Source organism: Dermacentor silvarum, chromosome 4, assembly GCF_013339745.2.
Source record: "Dermacentor silvarum isolate Dsil-2018 chromosome 4, BIME_Dsil_1.4, whole genome shotgun sequence".
Lineage (NCBI taxonomy): Eukaryota > Metazoa > Arthropoda > Arachnida > Ixodida > Ixodidae > Dermacentor > Dermacentor silvarum.
The window spans coordinates 29,611,529-29,636,336 of NC_051157.2; the positions used below are offsets into that span (position 1 = coordinate 29,611,529).

General features: G+C 43.9%; 1 protein-coding gene across 1 annotated transcript in view; it reads left to right on the top strand.

Annotated features, from left to right (window-relative positions):
* The window catches only part of LOC119449689 (cyclic nucleotide-gated cation channel alpha-3), a 262,884-nt gene that overhangs the window by 175,826 nt on the left and 62,250 nt on the right, over positions 1-24,808 (top strand). Inside the window, exon 5 of the mRNA XM_037712924.2 lies at positions 24,574-24,726. The gene's annotated coding sequence lies outside the window, so the exon portion shown is untranslated. The remainder of the gene's footprint in view (positions 1-24,573; positions 24,727-24,808) is intronic.

Genomic DNA, 24,808 nt, shown 5'->3' on the forward strand with positions numbered 1-24,808 from the left:
ACTGCGCTCCTGAATGACGACGCACTGAGTTACATGCATATAATTTTTTGTATTTCTTAAGCTTTCCTGAAAGCCGGCGCTCGGGTGGAGCAATTGTCGGCAAGTCTCGTTACTAGATCTACTTGCAGTCATCATCATCATCATCATCATCATCATCATCATCATCATCATCATCATCATCATCATCATCATCATCATCATCATCATCATCATCATCATCATCATTTTCCTGATCTCTCGCTATCAAGAATTAATAGTAACGTCGGACGATGCAAATATGCACGTATACCGTGAAACCACTGTTTATCTCCTGAGCATCAGATGACAGATATGCTCTAGATAACACATGCAAACTGGCGAACTAGGAACCATAGTTCAAGCCTGAGCAGGTCACCCAGTTTTCAGAATGAAGCATGATGATAGTTGAGGGTCACCTTATCTCCGGATACGATGGATCGGCACCGGAATGATTGTGGTGGCTATTTGTACGCCGGGCCATACGTCAAACCAAAACTCCGTGGAGGGGAGGATTTGAGCCTGAGATGTGTTCAGCGAGAATTCCGCACGTTCAAATCCGGACCTGTAGTGCGAGCTCCCGAACTCTGTAGAGATCGGGATGGAGACCGTGCTCCTAGGTTTTAGGAAGACCATCGGCGATCCGCTTATCGATCTGTCGCTCACTTCGGTGATAATCCGCTGCGCTGCACCAAGAGAGAGAAAGAGAGAAACCCTGCAATGGGGGAAGGGTAAGGGGAAATGAAAGACGGAAAGAACAGCGGAGAGAAAGCAACAATACGAAAAAAAAATAAGGGAGGGGAGAACGTTCGTGAGAACTATAGTCTCTCTTATGTAAAAGTCTCTTCAAGAGTGCCTTCCAAACTTTGCAGCGTCTCCTACGAGAGGCTGTCAGCATGGTGCTGCTAAGATGTTTTTTCTTCATTTTCTTGGTTGAGAGAAGAGAGAAGTAGATGTTGGCAACATGGCTAGTAGCGGCTTCCCTTCTATACTTTTTCTATTCGCGTGCAGTAGTTTTTAGCTAGCGGATATGAGAGCCCGAAGACCGCCAGTTTTGCGCACGAACAAGCGAAAGAAGCTTTACTGCGTGTGAAAGCGAACGTGTTGGATATACTCCGCGTGAAGTTAGGACTCGGCTCTTGAGAGATCTATAGGCGGGGCTTGTCAAAATGTTTTATTGATTACATACAGGTACGAGTTTTCCTCATGGTAGTAACCAAATGGAGAGGAAGGAAAAGGGGATGGGGTTTAGGTTATGGGATGCAGGTAAAGGTACACTATTATTTGTGATTGTCGAAAATATTTTATGATAGAGTATAAACTTCAATTTTTTGTGCTGCTGTTTTCCGCTCGGTCTTATCCACTGCTGAAAGTTCACCGGTCGAAGCGATGCTCAAAGCTTCAAAAATGCCTTTTTCTTTTTGTCGATGCCTCGTAAGCTCTGACCAATCACACACGACCTAAGTGGTGTCGGATCACGGTCCGCCGCTGCATTTTAAGCAGCAGTGCGTAACGGTCTACCACGCAGCTGCACCGGTGGCGTTTCTTTCGTCGAACAGTGTTGGCCTCGTTCACAAGGGTTATAAGTCTTGACGCTGCATTGCAGGTGAAAGATGACAGATGTAGGTGTCAACAGGGCTCAGGGAGATGTTCCGAATGGCATGCCTGAAACAGAATTTAGTAGGCCAGATGTGCAATGCTGATGGAGTCGAGTAACCGATACTATGAGTGACATTCTTTTTTTTTTTCTTTTTCGATGGTTGTCTCTTTTCTTGTTCAAGTGCACAACAAAACAACGCCCAGCAATTGATTGCAGCATAAATCTTGACAACCGGATTCCTGTTTAGGCAAAAACATTTTGTTCGTAAGAAATGGTAAGAAGTGCTTCTCGCTAGCTGGCCGCCCTGACTAATATGATGGGTGGTATCGTGATTGGAACAGATTTGTCAGTAGAGGGGCAGATTTTGGCCTTTGAATCTCTCAAACTTAGTGCACATCGCATCTCTGTGACATCACAAGACGCTAATGTGCGCACTCCCTATAGAAGTGGTATATTAGCCGGCGTGTGGTGAAGTGTCCATACAGTTTACAAGTGTATTATCAACACGTGCCGCCACTTGATTACACCGTTTGTCTTTGGGCAATAAAATCCGCTTTGTGGAAAAAACTTGAAACGAACAGAAAGTTTTCTAACGTTCTGGGGAATTCGGCACGGTTCTCCGTGATTAGTATAGAGACGTGATGAGCAATCAGAAGGGTCACTTTTAATGCATTAGGCATGTTCAAGTTTGTTTAGGTCTTAACATTGAAGTCTGTTATGTGTCGTATGTAGTTATGTGGTAAATTACGTAGTCATATGCAGTTGCCTATAGGTAAACCCCTCTGGAGAAGTCTGAACTTCAGGTGCGTGTTCTCGGACTCTTTTTCAGTACGTTCACTTGTTTACGTGGCTGTGCGCTTTTGTACGAGTTCGCGCATGTTATTGCACTCTCTTCTGTGCGGAACATTGCGTGTGTTCGTGTTCTTAGATTGTCTTCAGTGCTCTTTAGTGGCTTTCGTGCTTTCGTTTCTTCATGGACCTGCAATGAGGAGTGGGCCGCATCCCCTAAAGGCAGCAGTTTCCTCTTTATATTAACATCATAAAGAATAAACATATTTGAAAACTTTCTATACCATCGGCGATATTGCCTCTTCTAAACGGTGAGTTAACCTTACAGCTGCCGTGCTTCGCTCCCTCGCTTCTTTTTGCGGGCGATTGCGTGCGTTCCGCCCGTTTCAACCGGGTCAGTACGGTTAATTAACTCCAGCATCAATTATTCCTGAACTAAGCCTTACGTCATGGCGAACTGTCGTGGAGTTAGTTCCCTTTCTAGTCAAGTGAACTCTAGCTTACAGCGAGCGAGTAATTCTGTGCCTGATAGGAAGTTGCAAAGTTGTCGACCGTGTGTATCGTCTAAAAGGGTTCGATTTCACTTCTCCCTGAAAGAGCGAATGAACGCCGGATTACAGGAATCCATGGATAGCACTCTGAGGACTCATGGTGAGGACACTGCAGGTTAAACTAGCAGCGTGAATATTTTAAACGTACATATTTAACCTAAATGCTTCAAAACTTGGGTACACGTTCCTTATAGCATGCCCCCCCCCCCCCTTTTTTTTTTTTTATCGCGATATATGAGATTCCCGCCCTCTTTGGTCCGCCCAGAGGAGCAGTAAAACTTCGTAAGAGGTTTCTACCACGCCTCTAAAGAGGCATTTAGCCAATAATTCATACACTAGAACATTTGCTGACAAATAAGTCGTCACATTTGCCACATTTCCTCAGTATTGAAACTCCGTGAGTGGATTTTTTTTATTTTATCGCAAAGACAGGCATTGAACGTTTACGCATGCTTCTAGTCGCACCAATAGCTTCGCTCTAAATATGAAATGCAGGTGGCTCTAAAGCAAGTTTGCCGCCGAGGCGAGACTTAAAAAAAGGTAGTGCTGCCTTGAAGGGTGCGTCTGGAGTTAAACATTGTATGCTTACTGTGAGGTTGTAGGGGTATTTTCGCCCTGTAAAACGAATCCCCTAATTCTACTCATTGCTGTGCTACTTGGTTCAGTGTGTCTGGTGCAAGAAGGCGTGAAACTACATGAATAAAAAGACGACAGGACAAAAATAGGCACTGCTGCTCTTCGTTGCACTGTGTCCTTTGAGTACATGACGAGTGTAACTAAAAAAAAAACATTGCCCCGCCAGGCACTCTTAGGTATTCTAAGGCTGTTAGCATGGAATTAGGCCTTCTACAATGCGCCCACATTTCTTGTAACTTCTTTTTAAAGTTTTATTTCTGCGTTGCCATTGCTATTTCTCTGTATTTTTCTTACTGCGCAAAAGTGGCCATTTTAAAGCACAGCCCGACACTAAATGACGTTGAAGCGAAGGCGAGCGCAACGGCAACGTATCGAGAAACTTCGGCTCAAAGAAAAAAGAAGCTAAAAGCAACCGAACACTTCTTGTCAGGCACTGATTTGCCAAGTGTCCGGAGTGGCAGATCGTAATTACGTGTCCTAGTTTCGAAGCCTGTCAAGAGGAGCGCTTGGGAAAAAGTGAAACTCGAGCGTATGCCTTCGCTTTTGAAGCTGCACTTACGGCGTCAATTTGTCTCGATGAATCGTGCGGAGTGTAAGCTCATCGTGACCTTGTTACGCGAGTTCCGGTTCTCGTCACTTTATTGTTATTATTATTTTTCTTTGATCACCGGGGACAAGTAAGGCATCATTAATGGGAACGGGTCCTCTTGAATGCACGCAAAGAGGCTCTCGGGCCATTTTCACTCGACTTCAGTTTGGCGTGGACCCAGAAAATAAACGGATCAATCTTTTTGTTTGCCATTTTTTTCTTTATTTTAAGTTGTGCCTCGCAAATTGCAAGATTTCAACACAACGGAGATGCGTTAGGATGTTGCTTATTATTCAAGAGTTTACGAATGCTGAAACGCAATATTATTAAAAGTTTTTTTTTCCGATCGAAGCAGGAGCACCATTGTGTCTAGTGGAGGTCATTTCTTTTCAATTGTCTTTATATATGCCGTCACGTTTAGCTGGAGAGCTCAGCTTAGCTGCTGTTATACTTGTGGGTACATACGGGACAAGTATGTATGTGAACCTCAGAAGGAGTGTAATAAAAACGCACCTGCGCTTCGATGGTTGAAAAGCGTTTGATCGAAACATGTACTTGTCAGCAGAGCTCGACTCGCTGACACAGTTTTCCTGTCGATGCGTTGAGTGCCATTAGTCGTGACTTTTTTTTAATTGTTTATGTTTTGTAATAAGTGTTTTGGTTGAGCTTCGCACGTTATCATATGGTTCTTTCTTATATCTAAATCAAATTTCGGTTCCGGTACTTGAGCCGGTTAGCGTGGTAGTATACGGTGATAAATTACGACAGGTCATTTCATCATTCTCGTCCTCACCTTAAAATAACTAATTTTCGCAGTTGACGTTGCGCTAATGACAGAAAAAATTGCAATCCCTTTAAAAGTGTCCCTTGCTAAAGAATTGAACCTGGTGATTTCATTCGCGGATATGCGAAAGCTATAAGTATGTGTCCCTTTCTTGCTCTCTTTTCCTCCCTGGATATCTTTCCTCGCAAGAGCGGGGGAGTTGACTCTTCTGCCTTGTAAACCGATAACTCACACCCTTATACACACAAGGGTGTAAGGGTTCTAGTTATAGATCAGTTTGCACCCTTAAGAGTGTTAATCGGTTTACAGTGTGGAGCATCTGGTTCGGTAATGCGGGAACTCCTGTTTCTTCGCGAAAGGTCTGGTCGGATGGCCGCGCTGTCACCCTAGTGCCCGATTTCTGCCCAGATACCCAGATTTATTACTGTCGGCCCAGATGTCCGTCTTCTGTTTCCTCCAAACTGTTCAACGAAAGCTTGATGGCTGCTTCCTGAACCTCTTGCGTATTCTTACTTTCTATACGTCCATATTTTCTTACTAGTTCGTCAAAACCCTAATGGTTGTCTTTGCAATTCTGCGTTTTTTTTTTCTTTTTCCTGAGCGGAGGACTGTCATCGAGTTCAAACTCAGCAAAAACTACTAGGGATTGTGTGTGTGTGTGTTACCGAACCACTTCGACCTCGTTGGTTCCGGTTGACGAGGACCGTGATTGGTTTTCTTGGCACGTTCTGGCAGGGTGTTGGAACCGTTCCAAGGGCTCGAAAGAGTTCGTGTCACAAGCACCAAGACCACAGGTCGTGGGGAGAGCTGTTTCTAAATCAGTAACTCAGTAATGTTAAAATAATTCCCCGTGTTACTTTAAGCGTCAATTAACAAATTCAAGGGAATGCTTGCGAACGCCCTGCGTGATCGTATTAACATTCCTGTGGATCAAGAAGTGGTCACCCTGCGTTGCACTTGTACCAAAACGACAAAGTCTCCAAACTTTCTTCGGTGGCAAGCGCGAGTTCTCTTAAGCCTATTGTAAGCTTTCGGCTTATGTATTTTTACCCTTGCGTTTTGCGAACACGCTGACGTATAGAACCGGTACTCTTGAAAGCCAGAAGGAAGTGGTCGATAGAGCAGTGAGTAATATGGAACGGAGACCGAAGAAAGCGGAGCTTTTTTCCTCGAGAATGTGCGGAAATACTTCAACACAGGAAAAAAAAGTACCATAAAAAAAGGGGCAAGGAAAAGAAAAATAAGTACGAAAAAAGAAAGTTTACTGACGCCGTCTTATATTGTCGAGCTCACTCCTGGTACCACTTGAAATTTTCTCCATTATTTTCCTTTTTTCTTTTAAAAATTTTAAGCGCTTGATTTATAGTGCACACCAGAACTGTCGAAAGTGTGAAGTGCGGTTGGAATGCATATAAGAAAGTTGATTGGTCGGTGACAGCTGCGAAACGCTTTGTGGCCTTGAAGGCAAGCAACATTTGGCTCGTAGCCTAATCTGTAGTCAGTAAATCAGCCAGGTTGTCACGTGTTTCAAAAGTGGCCATCGATTCTCCTCTGCGATTGCAGAATATGGTTGTCGGAATAATAACGTTAGGCTGAATTTCGCTTCAAAAGCGATATATTACGCATGGAATAAATACCATATATGAAGCTAGAGAATGAAGTCGAGGAAGGCATGTTACGTGTTTTAGATAAATATATAATGATATATATTTTCAGTTTGAACTTGCAATAACCTTAGTATCTTCAATAAAGAAACAGGGAAATACGATGGTTGAATGAAATACACTTGGCTTTCAGTAGTGGTAATCTCCACATAACTCGTGCAATTGAGTTACGGCGACCGCGATACCTCCATCGCAGTCTTGGGTATTTGGGTGTATATATGAACCAAACCTAGACCCGGGAATGTTAGCTAGCGGCGCAAAACCGCTGTATAACAATTCCAAGGTTAAGTATCGTACGTGACCCAACTTCAAAAATGTCGTGTAGGTGTCTCGCTTTACAAAAAAAAAGTAGTAATTTTGTTCAAGGCACATAGTGGAATGAAGACGCGAAATAGAGGGAACATTCGTGATACCAGGAAGGAGGGTACAAGTAATGATACATCTGGTCGCCACCAGTTTGTTTGTTTGAGTATTTCTTTCTTTCTTTCTTTCTTTCTTTCTTTCTTTCTTTCTTTCTTTCTTTCTTTCTTTCTTTCTTTCTTTCTTTCTTTCTTTCTTTCTTTCTTTCTTTCTTTCTTTCTTCCTTCCTTCCTTCCTTCCTTCTTTCTTTCTTTCTTCCTTTCGAACTAGTAATTCTGAATTCGTATCGGCGTGAACGGCATGTGTGCAAGAGTTGTCGTACCGCAAGAAATTTATCCAAGCAGAGTGCTTTTCTGCCGCTGATTACCATAGAGAACGAGAAGCATTCACGCGTATGTTCCGGTAGCCAAGTGCATCCAGATTTTTTTTCTTCTCTCAAGATGTGATGTTTCTGGAGTGAAGTTAGTGTAAAGAAAGAAATGCAAGTGGATATGATCAATGATGCGATAGTATTCTCGATGCACCATTGCCCCTGTAAGCACAGCAGAAAGTTGATGTGGTTTTTCGAGCGGATACAACGTTACCACGCCGACTAGAAAGTGCTCGTTCAAAAGCTTTTGCTTAGGTTTGAAACGGCGTTACCGAACGTGATCCGCATGGTCGAGTACTGGCACGTTTAGGTTATCTTATCGCATCTATTCCGTGTGCGAGCAAATTACCCGTAGTAGCTTCCAACGCGGCAAAAAGGGAGGCACGTTAGTCACGCCGAAGACCTCACAGGAGCACGACTCGTCGCTTGCAACACAGGCGTTTGTACGGAACTTGAGTTTGCATGTAAAAGGCGTGTGCTCCACCCCGCTGCGGTGATGAAAGGCTGGAAAGCGTAAATATGCCGGTGTATTTTTAGCAGTAGACTGCTTTTTAGAATAAATAAAGAAATGAAAAACGTTGTGGGATGAGGCAAATGAGAGAAAGAAGCGGCGCAGCAGCTTACTCATGCAGGAAGAAAGACATTTTCTCATGCAGGAAAAAATAAATATCAAAGACAGAAAGAACGAAAGAAAAAAGAAAGGAGAGAACGAAAGACCTGGCGCTCCCGCGCAAAGTGCATTTTCTTTTATTTATTCCTTTTTTATACTTCGTGACTTCATATTCGCGCATCCGCCTGCCTCGATGGCTAAGCATACTGATGCTCAGCATGAATACGAGGGTTGATTCGATTCCCAGCATCGAGGCTACATTCCGATATGATTAGAATGTAAAAAAACAATAATCTTATTATATTTTGCTGTGCGTTAATGAGCCCTCTGTGGTTAAAATAATTCTGTAGCCTTATTCCGTAGCTTAAATACGTTCCTCACAGCCTGCAGTGCAGCTCGCGGATCAGCAACCATAGTTTTTCGCGCAGAAGCGGACAGATTGGGACACCGCATCGCAGCCCGCACGTATACATATGTGCGCCAAGTGCAAGTACCAGCAAACGGGGGCTTATACTATATGCTGACGGCCTGTATATGCTGACTGACAAAGAAGTGTCAGAAGGTTTCACCTCCGTTTTGCGTTACTGTAACAAATTTTTCTACATAAAACATGAACACATAATGTTGGCTCGTAGGTATCCCTAAAGCAACCGAATCCTTAAGGGAATTGCACATTATATGTTCAAAGAATTCTTCGATCCACTTGATCTTTATTTAGCCATTCGGCAGGTACCACTGGGTGTGTGCACATTCCTGGCATTTCCTCCGGAATGCGTATGTGCCACTGTTAGGCAAGAGGTACATAGTCTTAAAATAGAGCTAGATATGTGTCATACTTCTCTGTGCATACACTTGCCATCGCCATTTTTGTCTCTACAAGCGTCATACATCGCCCTCGATCGTTCTTGTGACTTCGCTGCGTAGATTTATGACACTGTCCATCCGCCTGATTTGGTGTTCGAATTTCGGCATATCCTGTGACCGGTGTAGTGCACACACATAGAAAGTGCATGAGACTAAAGTTGTGCCATTTATGCTAAATAAACAAACGTTCCATGAGATCACACGTTGCGTAGGATGAAAGCAAACTCAAGTGGGGCTGGCTACCTTCTCAGTCAGGAGGGGGGGTTGAGTCGCCAACTTACGTTGCACTCTGACTATACGAAAGTGGACCCCATGGCTTGTATTTCTGTTTTTCTTTCACAAAACTGAGTTAGCAAGCAATGATTTATAGACAAGATACATATTAATCGCGTCGATGTTTGGTTGAGCCAACTGGCGACATTCCTGAATTTCTCACTCATATTACACGTATAGTAATAAGTGGCGCGATGTTCTTGGCCCACACCGGTCTTCTAGTGCACCATCTCGCCTGCTGTCAAGCGCGACCGGTCTCTAGGTTTCATTTTCTTTTGTCCGTTCCTAACAAAACTTGGGTCACCGATCAAGCGCTCCCTTAGCGCTCTCAGTGACCTTTGAGATGACAGTGTTCAGCCTCGACCTGCTTCAAGCCATCATCTGTCCGATAATGACCATAGACTCTTCAATAGCAAAAATAGCCCTTCCCATTCTTTTGGATGGAGGAGGATAATCGCTTCAAAGATGGCATCGAATCACTTGACCGCGCTCTCTTATTGAACCGCTGATCTCGTCTTGAGAAAAGAAAAAGGATGTGGTGGTGCCAAAAGAAAAATGTCAAATCGAAGAACGCGAATGTTTCACTTTTAATTTTTTTTTATTTTCTTCACGCTGGTCAAATGCGCCACGTCAATAGTTTTTTTTTCTTCTCTTTTCATAAAGTGTCATTTTCTCTCTTAACCTTGTGAAGGTTCGCCGTTAAGGCTTTGTCACTCCTAAGTGGTCGTCAAAGAGCTCGATTCAATAGCGATTAAGTGACAGCTTGAAGCTTTTCCGCCACCACTTATTCTCCGCTTTGTTATTTTTCATTTTCATTTTCTTTTTTCATCTTTATCTTTGCACCAAAGAAGAAAGGCGATGCTTTATTGTAGTTTCATCGCCAGGCTAACGACGGTTATGCTTAGGTTAGTAGCGGCCTACCGCAATTACGCATAGCTACACAAAAACCCTAATTGCAGTTACTTCATAAAGTATATAGCTAAGCATCTGGAAGCGATTAGGTTATCACTTCAACTTGGCGCAGTCGCAGAAAGCCGTTGCTGAAGTCTAACTCGTGCGTGTGCGCGCCCTCAAGTCACTCAGCGTCAAAACAGATTATTTCGGTGTGATATGCAGGTCACTATCAGTATTCGTTCTTTACAGCAGTTGTAAATTAAATTTATCTAGATAACGTACTGACTTTAGGAAACTGAAAACCTTCTCATAGTGGACCGTTTTTTTTTGTTAAGTGATAAAGCTGAATGAAAATTATCTGGTGGATAATTATCTTTGAAACGCCCCTGTGTTTTGTTTCCTTTACGATAACATGCAACTAGAATGTGTAGAACGATTAAAGCACGAGGGGAATATCTGCATTGATGTTGATACACGGGTTGATCATTTATAGATTCGACAAGATAAAAAAATTGCCTGTGGCTGATAGCATAATTATAGTCCTTGAGCTGAATTATATAGAAGAGCGGGCATTAGTTGCACGAGAATAAGAAACACATATTCAAGAATTGCACGAAAATTCACGAATTCACTTTTTTATTATTTACTCTACGGCGCATATAGCACGAATTGTAGCCAGTGAGCTTGCAAGGCATATCCAGTTGGAACGACTATTGAGGATGACACTGGTTCCGAGATATGCGCCATCAAATTAGCGGCAGAAATGCGCTGTTGTCCCACTTAGATTTTATTCTTTTTTAGATGCGAAACCGTCCAATGGTCCATTGAGCGAAAAAGCCGGCGTCTCTAGTCGTCGCAGTGAAACGGCACCTGAATTCCCATCAGCTGCGACGCTACGTCACGAGCGCGCCTTCTGAGGCAATAGCGCGCCAGGTGTTGCGTGAAGGGAGAGGGCATTGCCGCGACGCCACGTCACCCTTGCTCTCACTCTCGGAAGCCGGCGCGCGGTCCGTATCTCTCTCACCTCCACTGGTCTAAGCTGCTACTGCGCACGCCTGCCGGTCTTGGTGGCCACTGCTGCTTCCTCAGGCTCGCGTCGCTCAGGACGTCGATGACATGGCGGCGTTGGCCCCGCAGGTTGCTGCTGCTGCTGCTCGCTGGCTCGGGCAGCACGTACCGCTACGGCATATTACCCGCAGCGCGAAACTCGAAGGACCGCTCAGCGCCGTTCAAATGGACATTAATGCTTTCGCATTCACAACTCATAAAAAGTGCTCAGGTGTCCTCGGAATTTTTTTCTCAGAACGCTATTTTACCCACTGAAACACAAAGGTAACTGGAGCGCCAATGTATTTCGTCCTACAATTTGGGAAAGAATGTTGCGAAACTTGTGTCATCCTGGAAATGTATTCGAAGTGGACATGCCCTGCAAGCTTACCGACTACAATTCGTAAATTGCATTATGTGCCGTAAAATAAATAATTAAGGAGTTAATTAGCGAATTATTGTTTGTTAGTTGAATAAGTGCTTCGATTTCTTGTGCCAATAATGTCTGCCTGTTTGAATAATCCAGCTCAATGACGAGAGTTATGCGATCTGCCACGAGTGATATTTCAAGATTCTGTAAAATCTAAAAATGATCACTCGGTATATTTTGCAGAAGACATATCCAAGCGATAGTGATGAGTGTCAAATTTTTAGTCGGGACGCTACATCTTTATTGTGTCTGGTGATGAAAACCGTCCGAGACACAAAGTATACGCATAGGTTTTATGAGGTGCCACGTATTATTTGCAGCACATACCATTATGCTTGCAATTTCGGGGTAATAATGCACGTGAAGATATAGGGTTTGAGGTCGGCAATCGGGTGTGTCATGGTTCGGAAGCTTTGTTTGCACAAAACCAAAACTGCGTGTCAGCACATATGCCTTTTATTTACTTTCTATGCCTACATGATTCAACATCTTGCAGAAGCTATCCCGATACGTGCCCCGTTTTGTGTAATTATTACCGTAAAAACCGGGACTATAGGTCGAACCGGTATATAGGTCGACCCCCCAGCTAACCGATTCTAAGGTGAATTGCCGTCGGCTTCCGCTCATTTTGAAACAAAATGTGAAAAAGCAGCCTGAATGCGATGGCGAAGGCGGCTGTTTATTTCATCTGCCCATTGTTGCAAGACTTCCCTAGTTTTTCCGCCAATGTCCGGTATATAAGACGAGGGTCGACTTTTCGCAATGGTTTTTTGAAAAGAAGTTCGACCTATATTCTGGTTTTTACGGTAGGTTTGCCACTTTAATGCGCCATTACACCGTTACATTTTTTTCCTATGTCTTATGACACATAGAGCTTCAAAACCTTTTTTTGTAAAATGTCGTTTTTATTCTGGTGTGTCTGCGATTATTTCTAGTACCATCGAAATGACAACCTCTATTTGAGCATCTAAATATGTTGCAGTACGCACTCAGAAACTTTACTTCACAGACATCAAAATACACGACTACGCAATGTCGTAGTGGTGAATTGTCTTGGAGGCATCTGTTTAGGGAGTGTCTATATTTTGTGCTCTTGTTGTATTAATGGAAACTCTTGTTTTACAAGCTCTTTGAGTATTTTATTATTGTGAGAGTGTTAAGAATTTTATGATAACATAACTGTGAAAATGCTGAAACGGAGCATGCCCCATTCATATAATAGCGGAAGTGTGGTTCCTTATATAACTATACCTCGTAGTCTATTGAAGGATTATTAGGGTTTATCGTCTCAAAACAGCATTGGGGTTATGAGATGCCGTAGTGCAGGGCTCCGGATTAATTTTGACCATCTGTTGTCCTTGGGATCAAATGAAAACGTATAGCTTGGCTACTTACTTTCGACGCATGCACTGTTCTGATTTAGAACTACCATCTCTACAGGAAGCTAGCACTGCCATTTGTAGACCCGTGACGCGAAGGGTAATAGTCTATCCTAATCGTGCAAGACACTGCAGCAGTCGATGATGCATACACTCCTAAACCCTTTCAACATAGGTTTCGCTAACTAAGGTGAACCATATTTGCAAAACATTTTTCACTTACTTATTGGAACTTGTGTGATACGAGATTAAGAGTGCAGTGCAGTATTTCAGTAGATAATGGGGCTGCAGGAATGTTAAGGTCGGCGAGCAGTAACTAATGAAAATAAGAGACTGGTTTGGCGAAATAAAGAGCTATAATACTTGCTTAGAAAGAAAGCCGGCCCAGAGAGTGAACATGATGGCAGGCGTAACTTTCGCGAGGCAAATTTCGGGAAGACGTTGGATCGTTACTAAACCAATTAGCAAGATCCAACTGCATACTTATATTCTCTGGCGCAGGCTGTACTGCCTCGAACCTTTATTTGCCCGTAGCCGCTTTCTGTCTGGAACTACGTTAAACCTACCGACATCGTCAGCCTCCTCTGCGTTACAGCGCAGTTGTTTACACATAATTTGTCTAAAGAACCAAAGCTAGGTTACGTTTTTATCTTAACGTTCTCTTTTCTTATTATTTTTTACTTGGATGCTCTTGTAGCGCCTGAGAACAGCGTGGTTCGGCGACAACTCTGTACGGAAAAGAGGATTATTGCTTTTATTCACTTGCGCACGAGAGAACGAAGCTCGAAGGCCATATATTGTTGAGATTCTGTCCATTCTTCTCCCTATCATTTTGTAGCCATAAGAGAACACCATGCTAAACGCTGAGGTAAACACAAAAGTTGTTTTCTTTGCTTGATTAGACACGGCTACTATAGGTCGTTCCACGCCTAAGTCGAAAAAAAAAAAGAAAACTGGAATAGAACGTTCACCGTAAACTATTTTACGTCGTATATTCTAGTGGTACTAGGAGGAAGCTTTGTCTAAAGGGCAACATCGACTTCCCTATTCAAATGTGTGTGAAACCCTGAAGTACAAAATTTGGGTAACAGCTTAGTCTAATCGAATGGAATATGTTGCGTTTAAGAAAGGAAGGTAATTATACGGGCATTTAAGAGAGGTAGAACTTTAATTTATGTCCTCAAATGCTTCACAAAAATGGCCACAAAATGTACATTACAATGAAAGGTAACGCACCGACATTACAGCTCCGTAACGTCGGTCCGAAAGCATATATAGTAAAATTGTTGGAGCTTTATCTATTATTGCAGCATTTAAAGCAAACAGATATGACACAGTAGTTTTGACGGTACGCGGTAGTTAGATTGCTGATATAAGATCATAAGTACTATTCAAAAATAACTTGTATAACCTAAGGCTGCATTTACTATATCAATTTTACTAGCGTAAAAATTTAACGACACTTTGTTTTACAATACTGTAACTGACAAAACCACATATTTCGTTTCTGTAAGCTGTATCTATTATGGTGTCTTAAGCAGAAAGGTATGATTTATTTATACGGCACGTGCGATAGTTACATTGCTGGCATCAGTCTTGACAGCGTGCAACTTCTAGATGTTATTTCTCGTCGTTGGATAGAAGACCGGTTAAAGGCGAGACCAGTATACTGCTCTCTGGATCACACGTGGGGTGCTGGTTAGGAGTGCTGCCTTCAGCTCAGCTCCTGGGGATTGTGTGAGCCAGGGATTGCACCCCGATGCGCATCAATATAGCTGCTGTCAGAAGCACCAGTGTGATACAGGATATTTTTAGTAAAAAGAATGAGACAATAAAAATGACCCATTCTCTCAGCTGCATCGCCTCAAAGGGTTTTCAGGCTCTCTTAGCCTCTAAAAATATAAAAAAGAAAAGTATTAAGAGACCAAGGACTCTAACTTTGGAACGCCGTTATCTCTCTCTCTCTCTCTCTCTCTTTGTGATGCTATATATGGGGTGTGCTCAGCTATCCTAAGGGAACAATATTTCGATTCCGGGAGGAAAGGCACTGATCGAGATTGATGGAGTTTGGGACGAACCAGAAAACCTAGTTTGATGGCTGCTCTCTCTAGTGTATCTAAGCTTTCGCTTTATTTACTACGAATTTACCAAAGCTGCCAGAAGAGACCTTGCCTTATTCGATGGGGTGAGTGCTTACTGAAATAAATAAAGGCTATGATGAGTGTCTGGTACGCCTCAAGGACGTCTCGAAAAAAAAAAAAGAAAGAAAGACGTGGCTTTTCCGACGAGCAACTTCTGGTAGGAGAACACATCGCTGGGGAAGTTGGTGCATGACAGTAAATAAAAAGATTCTTGCTCGACAGAGATGACCACAAACGGAATATCTTGTCTATGTGCGTATTCTTTACGTGGTCATCTTGTTCGTGCAACACTCTTCTTATTTAATAACTTCTGCTAGTTACATTGAGATGCTTGGTTTAACAAACGGTAAATATTTCGCAGTTCTTGTGACTGTTGGCGCAAATGAAGAGCCGTGATGTCAGCCAAGACATGACAACACTGTGGTGACAGCCTGAAAGTGTGACAGGTATTTTACGCGCATCTGGACGCCAAATATTTAATAATGAGGCGATGCATAATGTATCAAGTGCACCATATGCATAACCGAATCATTAGTCAGAAAACGACGTGAAAATTCGGCATTCACTCCTAGTGGTTGCATTTTATAATATTTTCCTCTTTTATTACGCATTGGGCCTACTTTTTATTTATTATTTTTTTCATTGTTAGTCTTGACAAGGTAAGGGAACAGAAATATCTGAAGTAACTATAAAGGTGGCGTCACGGAACTTTCGGCTCCGCACACACCCGACACCGCTGTGAAAGTGACGTCTATTCAACTGTAACAACATGTAACAACTGTAAGGAAAGCATACTTTAGTGCTCGGAATGGAAAAATGAAGAAGCAAAACACTACGACAGGACCTTACACCGCCAGCTCTCCAAGTATGTGGTAGTACATTTAGATTGTGACGTCTGAACAGTGTTGCCAGGTCCGACGAGGCGGCGTAGCCAAAAGCTAGATAAGTTGTAGCCCAAATGTAGCCATGACACAAAAAAGTGCAAAAAAATTTCGTAGCCAAATATAGCCATTATTATTTGCAGTTTTATTTGTGTATACATTTTCACATTCGACTACGGCAATCCCTTTTTTTGCACAACCCGGTGTAAAAAAATGTCCGTGCCGCTATTACGGTCGGCCCTTGACATCAACATCAGCGACATCATGCTTGCACAGAACACTTTTTTGTTGGGCCCGGAAGCTCTTAAGTTCCAGCGAATCGCTGCAGAGGGCGAAATCAGTGCTTTTATTTTATGACAGATAGTACTAAGTTATTATTTTTAGTTATTTAGTTATTTACAGTAATAATATTAACTAAAAACTCTGCTTTTTAGCTGTCGTGAACGCAAAATAATGTTTACCATCATCAATCTCTCACGTCATCTCTGCCTACGGCGTAAAAGTTCAACTGTCCAGCGATGGGCGACGTGCTCACGACTTCTTTTTTATGAGCTAAAACAAGTCTTTCGCGCTATGATATCTCGTGTTATTTCTCTCATCGTCCTATCTTGTTTTCACTTTTTTTTTAATTAGCTTGGCCTGGGTTAGCTGGTACATGATCTATACACTGTTCATTTACATCAACCTGGCCGCCATCTTAGCTCTCTAGCAAGGCAAGAACATGCGTTAAAATAAAGTGTCAGACAAAAGATGCCACTCTCTCTCTGAATGGGTATAAGCGAAGCTTTAAAAGATTACTGCGCAAAACGGCACACCAGTGTAAGAAGCGCGCAGTCGTTTTCGGCGACGAGCACGTCCCGAGCATAACTCGCTCGAAATGGTAAAAGCCGCGACAGCACGCAAAGAGCAAAGGTAAACAAGAAATTGATAACAGTGTTTATGCTGTGAAAACCGGTAACTATCGAAAAGCAAATCATGTTGATGTGCTAATAAAGTTTTAGAATAGGGGCCCCCAACGTTTGGGGCCCCAAAGAGCTTTTGCGGGTGTTAGCGTTGGGTCATAAATATTAAAATAAAAAATAACATTTTATGATAAGAGTAATTTATATTTACGTGTTTAATTACAATTTAGAACTAATTCTATTAGCAGCAAGCAACTTGTTGCGGTTAGTTTTGAGTAACCAACTTTACGTACCTTCACGCAGCCAAGTCTATCCGTGTTAGGCCTACGAGCCATGAATTCGGAATCAGCGGTGTCTAATGAATCAATCCTCATTACACATGTTAGTTGAGAGAAAGCGATAACCGCCATCACTTCTCCTAGCTTACGAACTTCAGGCGTTACCACGAATTGAGCCCAGTTCGTTGCTAGGTTAGAGCCGTCGCTTCGATGGGCGCCGCCATGTTTGTTGACAAAAGCTTTTGGGGCATCTTTTGGGGCTCCTGCTAAATCGCTGAAATAGCGTGCCTGACGCAAAATCCAAGCACAGTTTGCGTCTTGCGCATGCGCAGTGGCTTCGACGCTATTTCGTTGGGGCCCCCAAAAGTTTCACGCCCCTATTCTAAAACTCTCTAATAATTGCTGGGGTTTTACGTGCCAAAAACACGATATGGCATGACGCAGTGGGGGACTCCGGATTAATTTTGGCCACCTCTGTTTCCTTAACGTACACCTAAATCTTAGTACACGGGTGTTCCTGCATTTCGCCTTGATCGAAATGCGGCCGTCGTGGCCGGGAATCAAACCCGCGTCCTCCAGTCAGCAGCGCGACACCTCACCTGCTAAGCTAACACGGTGGGTGAAGTTCATGTGACGTGGTGCACTGATGTCATCGTGGCAAACATGTTTCAATATTATCAAAATGATTATCTGCATCCGTAACATTACGGGCAAACCATCTAGAAGTAAAAGCACCAGAACCCACCTTTGGCTCCTGGTCTTGCTCCCATTATTTTTTATACGTTCTTGCATACTTGGCCCACTTTCTCATGTTCGGATTCTCCTCTCTGAGGAGGATCCGATCTTACGTCCAACCTATCGAAATGAATCTCGAATGTAAGCACGAACAAAAATTCATCTAGCAGGTGAAGGAAAATGGATGTAAAGCTTCGCGCGAGATACGTGGAGTAGGTCGAAAGCTGTGCCCGGCGCGATACTTCATCCAGAATTAAGACATGGCCATGAACACACTGGGGCGTGTCATCCACCCGTGCTTCCATTCTTTCATGTCGACGCCCCTCTCGCCCGACGGCCCCGACCCTATGTTATTACAGTGTACTGCGAAAAACCCACTACTCCCAGGTTCATCCCCATGCCCGGGGATCGGGTGCATAACGGTCAAGCGGGGTGTAAGTTTAAGTGCATCAAAGATCAAAGCCACCGGCTCAGACAACGGCGCAGAGAGGGAAAGGGAGGGGCGGTCATTTCGCGCACGCACACATGCACAGCCGCTCTGCCGGTTCGGCCAGCTAAAACAAAGCCTTCGATATTTGCTTCTACCCGATCAAAGCGACCTCTGGAGCGTGGATTAAGGCGCCACTTATAGCCCAAACAAAGCCAAGTCGCAGATTTTCAGTAGCCCAAATATAGCCACATAGCCAACTCGTCCATGTCGACGCGAAAAATTTTTTCCTGTAGCCCAATTTGGTTATATATAGACAAACCTGGCAACACTGCGTCTCAACAGCTGCGCGCGTGTGTGTCATGGGTGACCTTGCACACTCGCATTTATCAAAGGGACGTTTCGATACCTCGTATCTCTTTAGCGATTTCATGCACCCTGTGACGCGATCGCGTACGCTGAACGCACCTCGAGTTTTCCGTTAGACACCTCCTAAATTTGGTGATGTCTGCCTATAGCGCTATAAAGAAATGCGTGACCGACGATGAGACCGAATCTTTGTCTTCCAGCACAGCTGCCCAATGCTCTAGCCATTATAGGCCACGATCGCACGCATGCTTCTCTCGTGCCAAATTGATTCTTTTGAACGTCTGGCGCGTGTGTCACGTGACAATTTCTCGAATTCTTCCCTCGTGACAGCTAGCACTTTGAGACGCTGTGTTAGACTGCACTGCCTTCGGGAATGGTCTTTATTTTTGGTCAGATGAATATCAACGAAGTGCGTGAGGTTCACCTATATTGCAGACGCATTAAAAGCACTTGCACCGTAAGATTGATTGATTGATTTTACGAGCGTGACAGCGCAAGAGACTACGAGAGTTGTCATAATGGCGGGCTCTAGGCTTGATTTTGATCAGCTGTTTTTTATGCTTTTTTTTAACGGGGACCATAGGAGGGGTACACGAGTGTTCTTGCTTTCCGGCACAACAATTCAAATGTATACGCCGCGGTCGGTAATCGAACCTGCAACCTACAATCAGCAATCAGCAACACCAACCTGCAATCAGCAGCACCACTCCATAGACACTGAACTATACCACGACGGCTGCACTACAAAACCATGTTGTGCAGAAAAGCAACGACAAGGGTAAGAATTTAGAATTAAAACCAACAATAAAATTTTAAAAAATCAGCGTTAGCTACAGGATCACAGAAAGACAAAATAACAAATGCGCTGACTATAATGACTGAGGACAGTCAGCGCCTGTGGAGGTTTTCGTCTTCGTGTGGTACTGTGGGCTAGCGATGTTTTTTGATGATGTTTCTTAACCAGCTTCCCAAACTTCGCACTCTTGTACAAAGGCAAAGGTGAAGGTGGGAGAGGGAGGAGTGATAACGGTGGAAATGAAAAGAAGGGTTCATTCTGCTGCACCGAGATTGCAGCAGCTACTTGCCCGATTTGAAGATCTCAAAAGCTACTGTTGGGTGTTAGATATTTCGGGAAACTTGGTTGCTTCTGTGTTATTCTCTGAGACGGCCGGTAACTTCCATTAAGTTCAGTGCTAGCAAAAATTCCTCATTTTCTTTGGCCACTTATTTCATCTCTATTCGACAGCGGGTACTGCTTCTTTCGAGGCAGCTATAAAGAGTCTCCACACAGTTGCATTGGTATCGAGTGCTGGTGCTGCAATGCTCTGCAGTGCTGTTCTATTCCTTTGTTGGTGTAACAGGAGGTGAAAGCGGCAAAAAATAAGTAATAAAACATGATTGAAAAGAAGATATAGTTGCAAAAGGTGTCCGAGAAAGGTCAGAGGACGCAGGCAGTTGACACCGCTGCTTTAACGATTTCGCCACAGGTACTGCTCAACGTCTTAGAAGCGAGCGTCCACACACAAAGAAAGAGAAAGAGACTGTGTGACATCGAAAGAGACTGTGTGACATCGCAGGACGTCCAGGATCAATAGTTATTATCCCTGGCCACTGGAGATTAAGCTTACTCCCAAAGCTGCCAACCATCGAAATGAATCCACGCTCTTTTTTTTTTTTCCCATCTCGCGCCACGTCGTGAAACACTCGGGGAAACAGCAATGTTAATGTCACTGTGTCACAATCTATGAGCTAAACCTAAGAAAAAAAATTCAAAGCGCAAGCTTCTCATTCCTCATACGTTTCCGAAGCGTCCGCTGATAACGCTTCCTGCGCTGTATTAATTGCTTAGAAGTGTTTGCGTTCTCTTTATTTCTGCATACAACTAAATCCAGAAAGCAGCCAAAAGTTATGTTAGTGGAGGTGCATTTATAGACATTTCTTTACCGACACATTTATATTTCCACTATGAGAAGCCACTGTTAAACATAAAGAGTTTAAGGCTATAGACAGGACACCATAATACCAGTTTATGATTTCGTGTTGCAGTTTGACTTCTCAGCAAGTTACAAAACGCACAAGTATTGAGGTCCGAGACAGTGAGAGAAAACAAAAAAAAGAAAACTAAATGAAAGGGAAAGCTTATATGCCTCTCTCTTTGAAAATCGTTATAGGCATCTGGTGGAGACAGAGATCCTCTAGAGACGACACGGGTGTTGATGTGATCTTCGACGGCAAAAATGACGTCAAGCTGTTGCTTCTTACTTTGAGGCCACATCGTTAGACCATGGTTTTTAGTTAGTTGACACTGTTGATTATGTATATCGTCAAATAAAAGCAGCATTGCGCGTCCATGTCACTGATCTCGTGAATCCCCCTGATGTTGTTAATGGGAACGTGACCTTCGCGGGCGTGATGAGAACAGTTGATTTAATGGGGGGGTCTTGTCACTAACGTCTGAATAGCGCGAATCTACAAAGAATTCGAAAAGGGTATACATTGTATCTGCGTTCTACTTTTATGTAGATGACAATATTTACTTTTTTGCGAAAATTCCCCCACCTTGAGGATTTCCACAGAATTGAGGCTGCATTCACAAAAATGCACTTACGCCAGAATCGTAAGAGCAAATTCCATCCTAATGCTGAATACATTATTAACGAGGGCCTCCGGCCAATGACAAAGAGCACTTCTGAACGAAAAGCTTCGTTAATGTGACCCCTGATTTGTCATATTTGGTGTCAACGCGCTTCGAGTTGTCGATTAATTTGACCTCGATTTGCAATCTGCTAGCCACCTGGTTTGCTCCAGTCTTGTACACGTTACAGAAAAATAAGTTACCGATTATAATTGCAATTACTTCATTAAAAATGTAATTGATTACTGCCCCACGAAAGTAATTGAGGTATTACTTGAGAGTAACCCATTAGTTCCACGTTACTTTCCTCCTAACTTATTTAACATTGCATAGACACAGTAAACAAAACGAGCTGGCCAGACACTTTCAGTGCGTCCTCTGCAGCCCTTCATAAATTGCTTTTCTGCGCTAGTAATTGCTTTTAGAAAATTTCGTTGGTCATCGTCCCTCGATTTTTGTTTTTGTTTTCAGGACATCATCAGTGAAACTGAAAATTCGCTTGAGGAGGAATAAGAGAGGGAAACGCAGGGAGAAGTTAGCCGATTCGATCGATGTGCGCGCTTGGGGGCAGGCCGGTGTAGTGACGTATACGGACCTTGCGCACAAGATTGTGGTGATTCAGCATCTGGGTCCTGGATGAAGCGCAACACTCCATTGTTGCTGGGACTTGGAGAAGATGCTCCCTGGTTGGGCTAATGAAAATTTGATAAAATCGTCCGTATGTGATCTCCTACATTAAAGTCCTAAGTGGCGTTCGCTGTCGGGACATACCAGCACCGGTTCGATGAGGAAACAAATACTGAACCCACGCTGGTTTGCCTGTCTGAATATGAGCGTTTGCGAGGCTGCTGCGTGGCACAATCTCGAGCGTTCTAGTAATTGCGACATTTTGCATGGTTCTCAAAACTGCGCCGCCTGTTACAGCTTGTCTTGCCACTAAAGTAATTCGTTACATGTAATTGGTTACTGAAAAAAATAATTGAATTACAGTGAGCGTTACAGAGTAAACAATGTAACCAGGAGGTGAAATGTCTTACCATTTCACCATTTCACCTCCGGGAGACGCAACTTCCACAAACAAATATCCCTCGCACTTCTTTTACTTATTGAAAGTAAATTGCTTCCTCGCACCTGCGAATGTTCACTCCAACAAACACCGCATGAAACAGTCTAAGGCATACTGCGCATCATAATTTGCGAGCTGTCAAGTCACTGCCTCGTGTCACAGGCGAATCTGTAATTTCCTTTTCATTCCCGGTGGGAAAAAAATCTGGGGCGTTACGTGCTACAATCGGATTATGAGGCATCCCGTAATAGGGGACTCCGGATTAATTTCGTTTAAATGACACACGTTGTATACAACCCATCGGCAAACACTTCAATGACTCTGGGAACATTAATCGTTCATGACACTTCAGGCGCCCGTAAAAATCCATTGTTTAACAGGTGGAGTGGGTTTCCAGTAGGCACTATATGTTCCCGTGTGATGATTCAGTTTCGCATGCAATGGGTCAATGATGAAATCAGCTTTATAACGCCTCCACACGGACACCGACTAAGATGTGGCGTGTGCCGCATACATATTGCCACCAGGTTGCGAGCTGCGGCGAGCGCGAGCCAGTATTCAGGCAAGGAGAGAAGAAAAAGTTTTTCGTTTTTGGGGTCAGCCATCTTCTTGGCTAGTGCTCGTCTCTGCCGGTGCCGTACTTCTTGCTCTGAAGGCCTTCTGTTGCACGTGACAATATACTCATCGCTGTAAAAGATACTGCTTATGCCTTTGCCCTGCACGCGTAGTGCGCTGTGCGCTCTGCGGAAACGTGGGTACTCGGACTAACCGTGACCCCTCAAGAAAGACACCCGGTACAACAAACAGTCAAGGTTTAATCTTTTTACTGCAAAGTCAGCCTAGCTCTGACCGCTCGGATTTCTGAGCGCTCCGACCGCCCGGTGCCACGGGCAGGAATTTTCGCAGCAGCAAGCGAGAGGCGCCCCAAAACGCTCAACGCGCCTTTCCGGCGTGGGAAGCATCAACGTAAGCGGCTTCAACTTAAACGAGAAAGTACTCATTGTTGCGAAACAAGCTCGCCCGCCTTCTTTCCTCTTTTCTTCGTTGTTTAAGGTCACACGTTATGACGGGATAACGAGGAAGCAAGCGCCTGCGCTCAGTGGCATTATCCAAAATGTAACCCTGTTTACCCAAGTTCGCGACGTGTGGTGTTGGAGCGGCTGTCACGGACCCAACTTACGGAAGCTTAAACGCCATGCCTGAAACAGCACCAGCAGCGAAAAAAAAATTCACCTCCATTGCACCCTGTGAAAGTGGACGTACAACGAAGCTATTGCCGACGTTAGACAGGCACGACCGGCGTTATAGGCGACGTTAGACAAGCATCACCACCACAAGCGACGTATAGGTCACGTGCGCACGCACGTGTGCGGAAGTGCAGCGTACATCCTAATGCTTGAAAGCCCTCCGCGAAGCGCAAGTGCCTTATTGAACCAATTGGCATTTTCAATGTAAATTGGTTCAGACAATTAGTAAAGTACGACTTACAAGCGGCAGATGCGATAGCTTGGGATTGTAATTCGAATATACGAGAAAACATATTTCTTTTACGCGGAAACTCACAGACAAAGCCTTTTACCAGGTGCAGTTTGAGGTCTGTCTGAGTGGCCGCAAGCACTAGGTGGCGGTATTGTTTTTAGGTGAGCACAGAATGAAATCACGAAAAATCCCGACCAACTAGAGGCTAACAGCTACGCTGTAGAACATACTTCTGCTGTAGAGTGGCCTCTATAAGTTGCAAGCTATAGATCTGAGGTGCATCGCTGTCTGTCCACAGTTTCGTAAGTGCCAGCTTATCTGCGTAAAATTGGAGGAAGTTCAGCCTTAGGCAAAAGCAAGTTGGTTTTTGCTTTATTATGCAACCGCTTGAAACGTTGCAGAACCCCCCCCCCCCCCCCCCCCCCTCCCCATTGTCATCCACCTCATCTCCCTCCAACCATGTAGACATTCCGGCATAACGTTCTTTTATTTCTAGAATCAAACATAGACAATGCGAGCTATATCAATAAGCTAAGCACTCCTCGTCAACACTGCAAGTTCAAAAAGCTGAGCCTTGCGAGCTGCGGACCTGAGTTGTGGTGCCCTCTTATGGCGTCCACTCTCTCTCTCAAACATGACGTCAGTAAACACTCACAGTGGTTTCTGACTCACTGCTTCCTCTTTGGGGCGTGGTGTGCTTGTTTACAACTATCCGGATAGAGTGCGCGCACTCGCTGCCTGTTATATATATATATATATATATATATATATATATATATATATATATCTTTTTTGACCCAAACAGCGCCACGTGCCATGGTCTTGTTCCGCTGACAACATCAAGTCAGCGAGCCGTGCGCCTGGCATGATGTGTTCTTAGGATCATCTCTGCCGGATTATAATCGTGCTGCTTTCAGCAACCGACGGGTTTCCAGCGGATGACGGCTTACCGCGAAAGGTAGACGTTCCGTTATTTTTTCTTGACTTACTTTTGTGAGCCACTCTGCGCTAGAAGGTTGTTTGGCGCAGTATTTTCCATT